The sequence below is a fragment of the Pteropus alecto genome, unplaced genomic scaffold (assembly GCF_000325575.1).
Source record: "Pteropus alecto unplaced genomic scaffold, ASM32557v1 scaffold92, whole genome shotgun sequence".
In the NCBI taxonomy this organism is placed as follows: domain Eukaryota; kingdom Metazoa; phylum Chordata; class Mammalia; order Chiroptera; family Pteropodidae; genus Pteropus; species Pteropus alecto.
The window spans coordinates 568,937-578,609 of record NW_006432447.1 but is presented as its reverse complement, the minus strand read 5'-3'; the positions used below and the strand labels follow the sequence as shown (position 1 = coordinate 578,609).

The 9,673-nt window shown below is 48.6% G+C and overlaps 1 protein-coding gene across 4 annotated transcripts in view; it reads left to right on the top strand.

Moving 5' to 3' along the window:
• SLC6A6 (solute carrier family 6 member 6) overlaps positions 1–9,673 on the top strand; it is an 83,155-nt gene that overhangs the window by 17,202 nt on the left and 56,280 nt on the right. For 2 of the 4 annotated variants that reach the window (XM_025043608.1, XM_015585811.2), the window contains exon 3: positions 939–1,006. The exons of the other annotated variants lie outside the window; for them this stretch is intronic. The gene's annotated coding sequence lies outside the window, so the exon portion shown is untranslated. The remainder of the gene's footprint in view (positions 1–938; positions 1,007–9,673) is intronic. 4 annotated transcript variants of the gene reach the window in all.

Here is a 9,673-nt window from a genome sequence, read left to right as displayed (position 1 = left end):
AGGGGGCCTCCAGACAACCAGGGCAAGCTGGAGCCTCCCTTTTGGGGCTTACCTGTGGAGGGAGAGCTTGGCTCAGGCGGAGAGAAGATTCCTTGCGTGTACGTTCCTGTCTTGGCTCTTATCAAGGGGTCATTGATTTCTTCAATGAGAGGGGTTATAATTCTAGTGTGTGGGAGTTTCCCCCACACCATGAGGCAATTCTACAGCATCAGCTGTGTGTCCCACCATTCAACTCAACTCTGATGCCATTTACTTGGCCATAGTGTCAGATTCCACCGATTAAGGGCTCAGTTCCGTCAGACTGCCCCCACTTGAGACGCACATTGCAAATTCAGGTTGTCACCTGTGCTTCTGACCAACTGGCTATATAGTGGAGGATCTCACGACCTCCTCCTTGGGTTTGATAATTTGTTAGAGCGGCTCACAGAACTCAGAAAGAGAAACATTGTGCTCACCAGATCACTAGTTTATTGTAAAAGGCTATAACCTAGGAATAGCCAAATGTAAGAAATGCACAGGGAAAGTATGGGGAAGGAGCACAGAGATTCTATGCTCTTCAAGTGCACCACTCTCCCCCCAAATCACCAACCCAGAAGCCATTTTGGGTTCCTATGGCGGCTTCATTGCATTGGCATGGCCGATTAAATCATTGGCCATTGGCAATTGATTAAGCCTCCAGCTCCTCTCTCTTCGCTGGAGGTCCATGAGTGGGATTGAAAGTTCCATCCCTCTAATCACATAGTTGGTTCTCCTGGCAACCAGCCCCCCTCTTAGGTCGTGCTGTAAAAGTCACCTCATTACCATAACAAAATAGGCCTTCTTTGAGTTCATCACAGGAAATTCCTAGGGTTTTAGGAGCTCTGTGCCAGAAATAGGGATGAAGACCAAATATATCTTTCTTACTGTAAATCACAATATCACAGGGTTTTTTTTTTCAGAAACTGACAGGGCCTTTCAGAGACCAGAGCTGCTCACCGTGGCGAAAACTGAGAGAAGTTTCTGGAAGGTATTCCATCTGTTAGTCTCTTTTCAGCCAGCAGATAATAACTCCAGATACCCAGACTCACAAAAGCAGGAGCCTCCTGAATCACAGGGGATGCACACAGCCTCTGGGCCTGGGGGGGAGGGGCTGGCTCCCTGGGACGCCCCTGATGGAGGGTGCCTTTGGTCATGTCTATGTAAGACTGTCCAAACCTGTAAAGAATTCTTATAAGATTTTATTTGAGCCAAACTGATGTCAGTGCCAGGAAGCAAATCTCAAATGCTCCCGAGAATGGCAGTTTTGCAGTTTCTTTTATATATTTGGATTAATAGGGAACATAGGGAAGATTGCACGAAGGTGGGAGAAAGCAAGATATAGGATAGTTAACAAGATCGTGCGCTCCCTTGAGGGTGGTTATACCTTGGAGGAGTCTGAAAAAGAAAATTCTGGCATTTCAAAAGTGTATTAACCTAGATGCACAAGAACAATGGACAGGGATGGCTTAAAACCTTTTACTAAAGAAGTTATAGGCCTGGGGCATAAATTTATGATTAGATCACCCTATGAGGTTACCTCTGCAGAACCCCCTTTTCCTCTAGTCAGTGTTCTGACCCAGCCAGGGAAGGGCCCCCAGGGCCTCCCACAGCACCTGCTTTATCTACCCACTTCTCTCCAGCTTACTGGAGGACTTTGGACAAGTCCAAGGTAGCTGCTGGGGCGGCAGTGCCGAGCTTTAGATGTCAATCTCAGCTTTACCACTTGTGAATTGGGTGCCCTGGTGTGAGCGGTCTCCCTCTCTGTAAAACGGACAACAGTGCATGTGACCCCCGGGGTCTGTCTGTGCTTAGGAAAAGGGCCAGCTCCCACCCAGCCTGGCAGCTCGGTGGCGTGCCCTCTGCGGGGCTATGTACATGGATGCCTCAACTCCCACCATCACTTCTCACCCTCCTGCCTTTGTCCTCAGGAGTAGCTATGAGTAGTTCTGGATTGTCTGCTCCTTTGCCCCTCATTCCTGATTCTGACTTGGCTCCTGCCTCACCTTACACATTTAGGTGTGCTCTTGCCCCTAGATTCCCCCATCCTCTCCTCTCTTCGTCCCTGAGCTCTTGCTCTGTGAGATCCCACCAGGGCTGTCATGTTGCTACGGTGATATGATTCTTATTCATGTTTTCAGGGTTGAGTGGCACTGTGAGCTTCTGCTTGTCTCATTGTCCCTCTAGTCTTTTCTAGATGTCCTATTTGCCCCTGACCTTCTCCCTCACATGAGAGCTTTCTCTTATTCCTTAAGTTACTAGAGCCCAGAGAAAGAGAGTAGGCTCTGCTGAGGAATTTATGGCTAGGTCCTGATCAGTGGGAAGGGTGCCAGTATCCATTAGCAATGCCTGTCAAGGGAGCAGGATAGGAGAAGGTCGTATGAGGTTGTCTACATGACGCGACGTCCTTGGTAGTGGACACCTGCTTTGGAAAACTATATGGAAATGGAGGGGCCAAGAAGATGGTGAAAGTTCTGTGCAGCTGGCAGGCGACGCTTCCTCTGGGTGGGAAGAAAGTAGCATGCCTGCGGGAGAGTGCGTGACCCTTAAATCCCAACTTATTTAATTTGTACTCAGGTGGAGGTTTTCAGGCCAGGCAGCCAGAGTATTTGATTCCTCTTATTTCCTGGGTCTCATATTCTGCGCAGGCTATGGGGGTGGATAATACATCAAGACATTCTGGATAAGGTTGCCAGATAAAATGCAGGGCACCCAGTTAAATTCAAATTTCAGATAAACAATGAGTCATGTTTTTAGTCTAAGTATGTCCTGTGCAGTATTTGCTAAATCTGACAAGCTTACCTCTGCAGCCTCATTTATCCAACAGCCAGGGAGGTCACTCCCACGGAAACTATGAAGAACTGCTTCTTGAGGTTTCAGATTGTTCCCATGATTCTATTCGCAGTGGCTGTCGCCCCAGCTGTCGACCCGGCCCTGTTTCTCTTTACTGTGAGACTCTTAGATGCTGCTGCCTTGGGCCTCTGTCTCCTCATCCAGGAGCCAGAGGGGTCAACTTCGTTGATTTATGAGGTCCGGTTCTGACTTACGAGATGCTTACTGAGCCTCTCCCATGTCCCAGAACTTTACTCATTGAGCTGAGACAGTCCCGTGAGAAAGTTATGATGCTTTCTGCTTTGTGAGTGAAGCGGCCAGGCTCAGAGAGGTGCCCTGTGATGTCACTCCAGCCACACAGAGTAGGTGACAGGAGTGGTGGGCTTTCAGGCTCTCCACTCACCCTCTCCTTCCCCGGGGTGCTGCCCAGGGGACCTCTGCTGCTCTTCCTGTTTTATTCCCTTCAGACCTTCTCCTGTCCCATGATGATCTCACACCTGAATGAACTGAGCCATTTATTCAGCATTATTTATTCATTCACTCACTGAGTATTTATTGAACTCCTACTGTATACCAGGCACAGTGCTGGGTGGTAGGGATAGAACGGGGAACAAGGCAAGAAGGGAGAGACATAAATGATTACACAGACCATTATTTGGTTGCAGAGTGGGACAGGGTGGAACTGTCAGTGTATATAACCTGGAGGCTGGGCCTTGACTCAGGGTGGAGGAGGGAGGTGGTCTGGGAACGGGAGCCAGCCCTCCTTCTCATGACCCTGTCTGCCTCCACCTTCCCATCCACCCTTCCCTTCCTTATAACGAGCCTCCCGAGGCTCAGAGAGGTACAGTAACCTGCCCAAGGTCACACAGCACTTTGAGATATCAGACTTCTGCTACTCTCAGAACCACCTCTCCTATCCTTGTGCTGTCTAGAGAAGAGTCCCTGCTTTGCTGCTTTCTGGCTGTGTGACTGTGACTTTCCTTAAGTCTCATCTCCTGCCGGGCCTCAGTTGCCCCATTTGTAAAATGAGGACCGTGATGCTCACTGAGTTAACTGGCACATGTAGGAGAAAGCGGTTTCGTATATTGGAGTTTGATGCAAATATTTTTTATTAATCTGTCTTATTAATAATGGCTATGATAAAGTGCTTTCAAGGATGAATTAGTCACCTTAAATAGCCCAGACTTTCAGTGAAGTCTCTTACCCTAAAAGATAAAAACTAGAAAAGCTGCAGTTTTGGAAGTTCCCTGGGGGCTGGGAGGGTGGGGGAGTGGGCTGCTTCTAGGCACGATTTCTACACATCTGTGACCTTGTCTGGGCCAGCTGATCCCTGTGTGGCCAGGCCTGAAAGTGTCATGCCTGAGGACTGGGCCTGCCTGCCGGGTATTCTGAGGTAAAGGGTTATTCCCAACTTTTTTTTATTTTTAATCAATTTTATTTCATAGTCATAAACATGTTGAGTGCTGGTGATAAAAATAAAACAGTGTCAGTTTTTTAGAATCTTACAATCTAATGGGTGAGACTAATATATAAACATATAAATTACATTAAAATTTGGTGTGAGTTTTTTCCCATTTTATTGAGAAATAATTGATATACATCACTGTAAGTTTAAGGGTATAGCATGATGGTTTGATTTATATATATTGTGAAGTGATTACTACATAGTTTTAGTTAACACCCATGATCTCGTATAACTACAGTGGCCCCCCACTTTTTAAGGTCGTGGGTTGTAGACCTTTTGTTTTCTGTTTGGCCTTTCCAGTCCATTTGAGAAATTCACGTTTCAAACTCCTTTCCAGCCCTACTTGGTCGGGGAAAGGCCCAGGTGAGAATTATTTGATGTCAGGGGAAGTTTGGGGAAAACCTCTAAGCATCTAAAAAGTGAGAATTGAAAGTGTTCATTCTGTCATCAGAGAATTGCAGACTTTTCCTATGGCTCAGGCCCTGGCAGGCTCCAGGGGTCCTAGAAATGATTCTTGCTCTATCCAGCCTGGGAACTCCTAGGCCAGCAGGGAGAGAAATCGGGCATGCATAGGGGTCTTTTAAAGATGTTCTGGGCACACAAAGTCCAAAAACCTTTCCCAGAGGCTTTGAAAAGGTGTACGCCAGGTGGGCACAAGACCAGAAGATTATTACTGATAGAGGCAACTGCTCATGAGCAGGCAGGGCAGAGTGAAAGTGTGGAGTGGGTGCTCCCTGGGCCATAAGGGGTGTGGCCCGGCTGGGTGTTCTGGGGAATAAAGAAGAGATGGATGGGTGATCGAGCCTAATGACCCCAAAATCCCTGCTGAGTGGTGGGTCGTGATTCATTTTGGGGAACCAGCCTGGAACCAGAAGTCTTTTTAATACTTCCAGGTGCCCCTTAAATGAAGTTACTGTTTAGTTGTTTTGACAACTGGCTTCTTAGGAAGAAAAGCAGACAAGCCCAGCCCTCACCCAAACACACTTGTAGGAGAATCGCAGGCATTGCAAGAGGTCCCATGAGGAAACCCACTTTAATGAGATGTCTAACCTAGTTTTGTTGACTCACTTGGTTTTGGGAGCGTATGAAGTACCTTGGGAGGGGGGTGGCAGTGCCAGTGAACTGGCTACTTACTTGTTTGACACAAAACACCTGGTGGAGAAGCTGTTTATTTGGTGTTTTCCCTGCAGGAGAGATCATCCCTGGGTGTAGTTAAGTGTCTATTAACTGTATGAAATGAAAGATGGCTGATCTTTCGGGGTCATACTGTTTCTCCTGAGAGCAAATTCAACTGAGTATTGAGGCACTTCCTTGTACTTTCCCTTGTGTAATGTGAGATGCCCCATTTTACAGATGATGCAACTGAGGCCCCAAGGGGAAGTGACATTCCTGAGGTCACTACTTCCTACAGCTGGCAAATGGTAGAGTTAGGTTCCAGTAAAAATCTTTTTTGGTGACAGCATCGGCAAAAGTGGAACTAGGTCAAGCAATTTTGGGGAAATAGTCTCAGGGGGTTGGGGGCTGCCTGTTGGGGAATTCAGTGAACAAAGCTTGAGAGGCCACTAGGGTCCCTCCTCTCCAGTGACAGTATTGGGCAAGAATTATGTAGAACTCGGCCATCTAGGGGTCAGCATAAATAGATGAGTCAATTAAAAAGGACGGATTTCTCAACTATTTATAGTTGCGGCCTAAATCTCCTGCATCCTTGCCCTCAAAGAGTAAAAGGAGACTTTTTCAAGACCGCCCAGGTTATCTACAGGATGCGTAAGCTGATTAAGCCCCAGGCTGCAGTGCGTGGGACACTTTGCAGGAGGGTCAGGGTGAAAGAAAGCTCAGAGGAGGTCGCTGTGTTGGTGGCAGAAGGGGGCAGTTACAGTTCCCAAAATAACATGGGATTGAAGACTGAACCTCTGGATTCCACCCCTTCCCTTCATCGATTCATTGAGATTAGCCACACTCCTGGACCTGAGCTACTTAATTGCTCTGGGCAGGCTGAATTTAAATGTTCAAAGCTCTTCCTGGCCTGAGGGGCCAGTGTTTAGTCATCCCTGCAGGTATACATAATTAAATGGGAGATCTTTGTGAAGTACTTAGCATAAATCCTCAGCTAGTTGAATGTTTTGGTAGTTGCAGTTCTGTGGTTGAGGCTGGCTGTGGCCTAGTCCAAGAAGATACCCATGATCTGGGCCCATTCAAGAGACCTAGATTCTAATCTAGCTGGTTATTTGCAAAACGACACCCCTACCTCCTTCCAGCTTCAGTTTCCTTCTGTGTCAGGTGAAGAGGGGGACTTTTTGGTGTCCAAGTTTACAACCAGGAGATGCCTCAGAGCCCGGTGGCTGAGGATACAAGACTCTGAGCCCTGCCTCTTCCTGGCTGTGCAACCTTGGTCAAGTCGCTCAATATCTCTGAATCTCATACGGGGTAAGATCCCTCATCTCGTAGGGTGGTTGGTAAGGACTGGGTGAACCATGACACTCAAGTGCCAGATGCTGAGCTTGGAACACGTGCACTTAGCCCAGGGAGCTGGCATTCCTCCCTGGAACTGGCCGTGCAGTTGGAGGATTTTCCATACATTTAAAGCATTTCGAGTGTGCTTTTTGTCCTTTCAGACTCAGAAAATGCTATGAAGTCTCTTTACCTTTGGGCTAATTATAGGAGAAAAGTGTGTGGCCATAATCAATAATTTACAGAAATAGGAAAACATATTTAGCAGAATTTAAAAAATTACTATTAGCTAGAATTATATACCAAGTGCACAGCACAGTGCCAGGCACATAATGTTAGCTGCAGTTATTTCTAGGATATAAGAACTGTTGGAATTAGAACAAAGGGTTGCTATGACAATGGTAGACCAGGGTCCTCCTCATTGGCTGCCTCCTGGGTGGAGGCCCGCCCCCTGCCCTAGAGCACCCTGTGATTGATCTGTGACCACAGAGGAAGATTTGAGGATTGTAGCCGAGGAATGAGCAACTCATTCAGTTGGGGAGATAGGCAGGGGAATTGTCAGAGAGGGCTTCCTGAAGGAGGTGACATTTGAAGGTGGAGAAGAGCAGGGATGTGCATTTCAGGGCCTGGAGCAGCCTGTAAAAATGCCCCAAGATGCAAAAGCCCAGGGCCTCCCAGGCAATGGTGTATAGAGATGATGAGTTCTATGGTAAGGAACCCTCTCTGGCTCTAGTTCTGCTAAGGGACATTTCTAATCAGCAGCATTTTCTGGAGAATGCAGTCTCAGGGCACCTGGGCCATGTTGGAAGGGGATAGTCTGAGGTCCAGAGCCAAGGTGCTGGGTGGTTATCTTCTGTACCTTTGCAGACTTCTGAGGTGCCCCATTTACCAGTGCCCTGGGTAAGTCACGTTTGCTCATTCACCTGTGTCTGGCTCCTCATGGAGCCTCTGTCCCCTTAGAGAACCATACTAGGCTACCTTCTATGATTCAAGTTTTTGAGGTCGCCAACTGCAATTAACTAGGAAACTGTTCAGGGAGTCTGTCTGGGTGGGAGAGGAGCAGCGGACAAATGTGGGAGCCTTTAGGTGCTTCTGAATTCTGACCTCAGTGGTCCCGCTGGGGGCCTGGTGGGAACAGGTCTTCAGAAGCATCCAGCTTGGAGTAGGCCATGGCTCCCCCGACGCTGGGAACTGCTCACCCAGGTTACCCACCCCAGACCACCAGTAGGACCCTCTGTCTTCCCAAATCCTTGCTTGATGGAGCCTCTCAGCCCCTGAACTGACCGAAGGTAGGACGCCGGGTAAACAGGCAAGGTGTTCCCTTGGGGTCAAGGACCTCTGTGGGATCTGGGGCTCCGGATTCCCTGGGCTTGGGTAAGAGCTCCCAAAATGAGTTGAGCTGGTCCTCAGCATCCAAACAGTAGGAGTGGGTGGAAAATGAAACCCGGAGTTGAAACATTAAGACTGAAGCTATTGTACTTAGGCCTTAGTTTCTCCACCTGTAAAATGAGCACGTTAGACCAGATGATGGTGTTGAATTTCATGAACTAGTACATGTTCAAAAAGCAAGTTGGGGTTGAGGAATGGGCTGGTATACTTTCTATTGTATCACTTAACATCAACTTTTCAAAAGACACCATGCGCTCTTACTATGATGTTGTGAAAGAAATGACATTTTTTCATACCCCCGGAAAGTAAGAAGGCTGAATGTTAGCAGGTAGGGATAATCAGGTTTAAGAAAAGTGCCCTGGCAGTCCCCGCCCCCACAGGCCTGGACCCTGTGCCCTTCACTTTCTCGTTGCACTTGGGGCTGGTAAAGCCTCACCCAGGTTGACTCAGACCTGGCGCTGGACAGCTATGGAATGGAAGCTCTGCAAGACTCTGAGAGCCAACCACGATACTTGCTGCTGTCTTGCCTTCCTCCTAATAGATACTTCTCTGAGATTTGCTCCAATGTGAATACATGTTCGCACTCCTGCATGACTTCTTGTTGTCTACCTGTCTGTGGGCCTAACTCCCTGCCGAATGGTTTACTGCATCACTTCATGTGATCACCTCTCTGACTGGGAGGTTGACGCTACTATTACCTTCGTTTTTCAGCTGAGGAAACTGAGGCACGGTAGGCCGCCCAGGGTCACACAGCAGAGCCAAGATTTGATCCCTAGCTACCTTCGTTTTTCAGCTGAGGAAACTGAGGCACGGGTCACACAGCAGAGCCAAGATTTGATCCCTAGTCGCCTGACTCTAGAGCTTCTTGGCAAGCCCCTTCTCCTTTTAAGCCTCGGTCTCCTTATCTGTGAACTCTGGGCATGAGGTCCTGGGCTGCTCTGTCATTCAGTGATGGCCTGGTGAGGGGTCTCGGGTACCCAGGGACATCTGGGGTTTTGAGGATGCCAAGAGTAGTGGAGGGTTCACAGTATCTGATTTCTGCAGCCGTGGTCATCCTGGGGGGCACCAGCAGTGCTACCTTCCTCTCTCAAAGATTTTCTTCACAGCTGCCCAGAGTCTCCATCTGTGACCAGCAGGAAGAAAGGAGGGAGGCCCCTTGGCCACTCTGCTCCAAGCAGCTGGTCTGCAGTTGTCCCCATGGGTTGTCAAGGCCACTGTGTAGTCAGTCCCCTTTCCCGACAGTGTTCACAGCAAAGTGTTTGTCTGCTTTCAAACCTGGGCCCCATCCGTGCCACCTCTGTATCTTGGCATGTACCATAGCCCTGAGGGCCAGAATGGCACCAGCACCTTGCATGGGGTCTGCAGGCCCTGGTCTGGCTGCCTGTCCTTCCTCACGCCAGCTGCCTGAGATGCTCTTCCAGCTGTACCCCAAAGCTGGATAGGGGAGGGGCAGGAGGTACCAGCCCACAGTACCCCATCATCCCTCAGTCAGCAAAATACTGGGGGGAACCCTGAATCCTACCT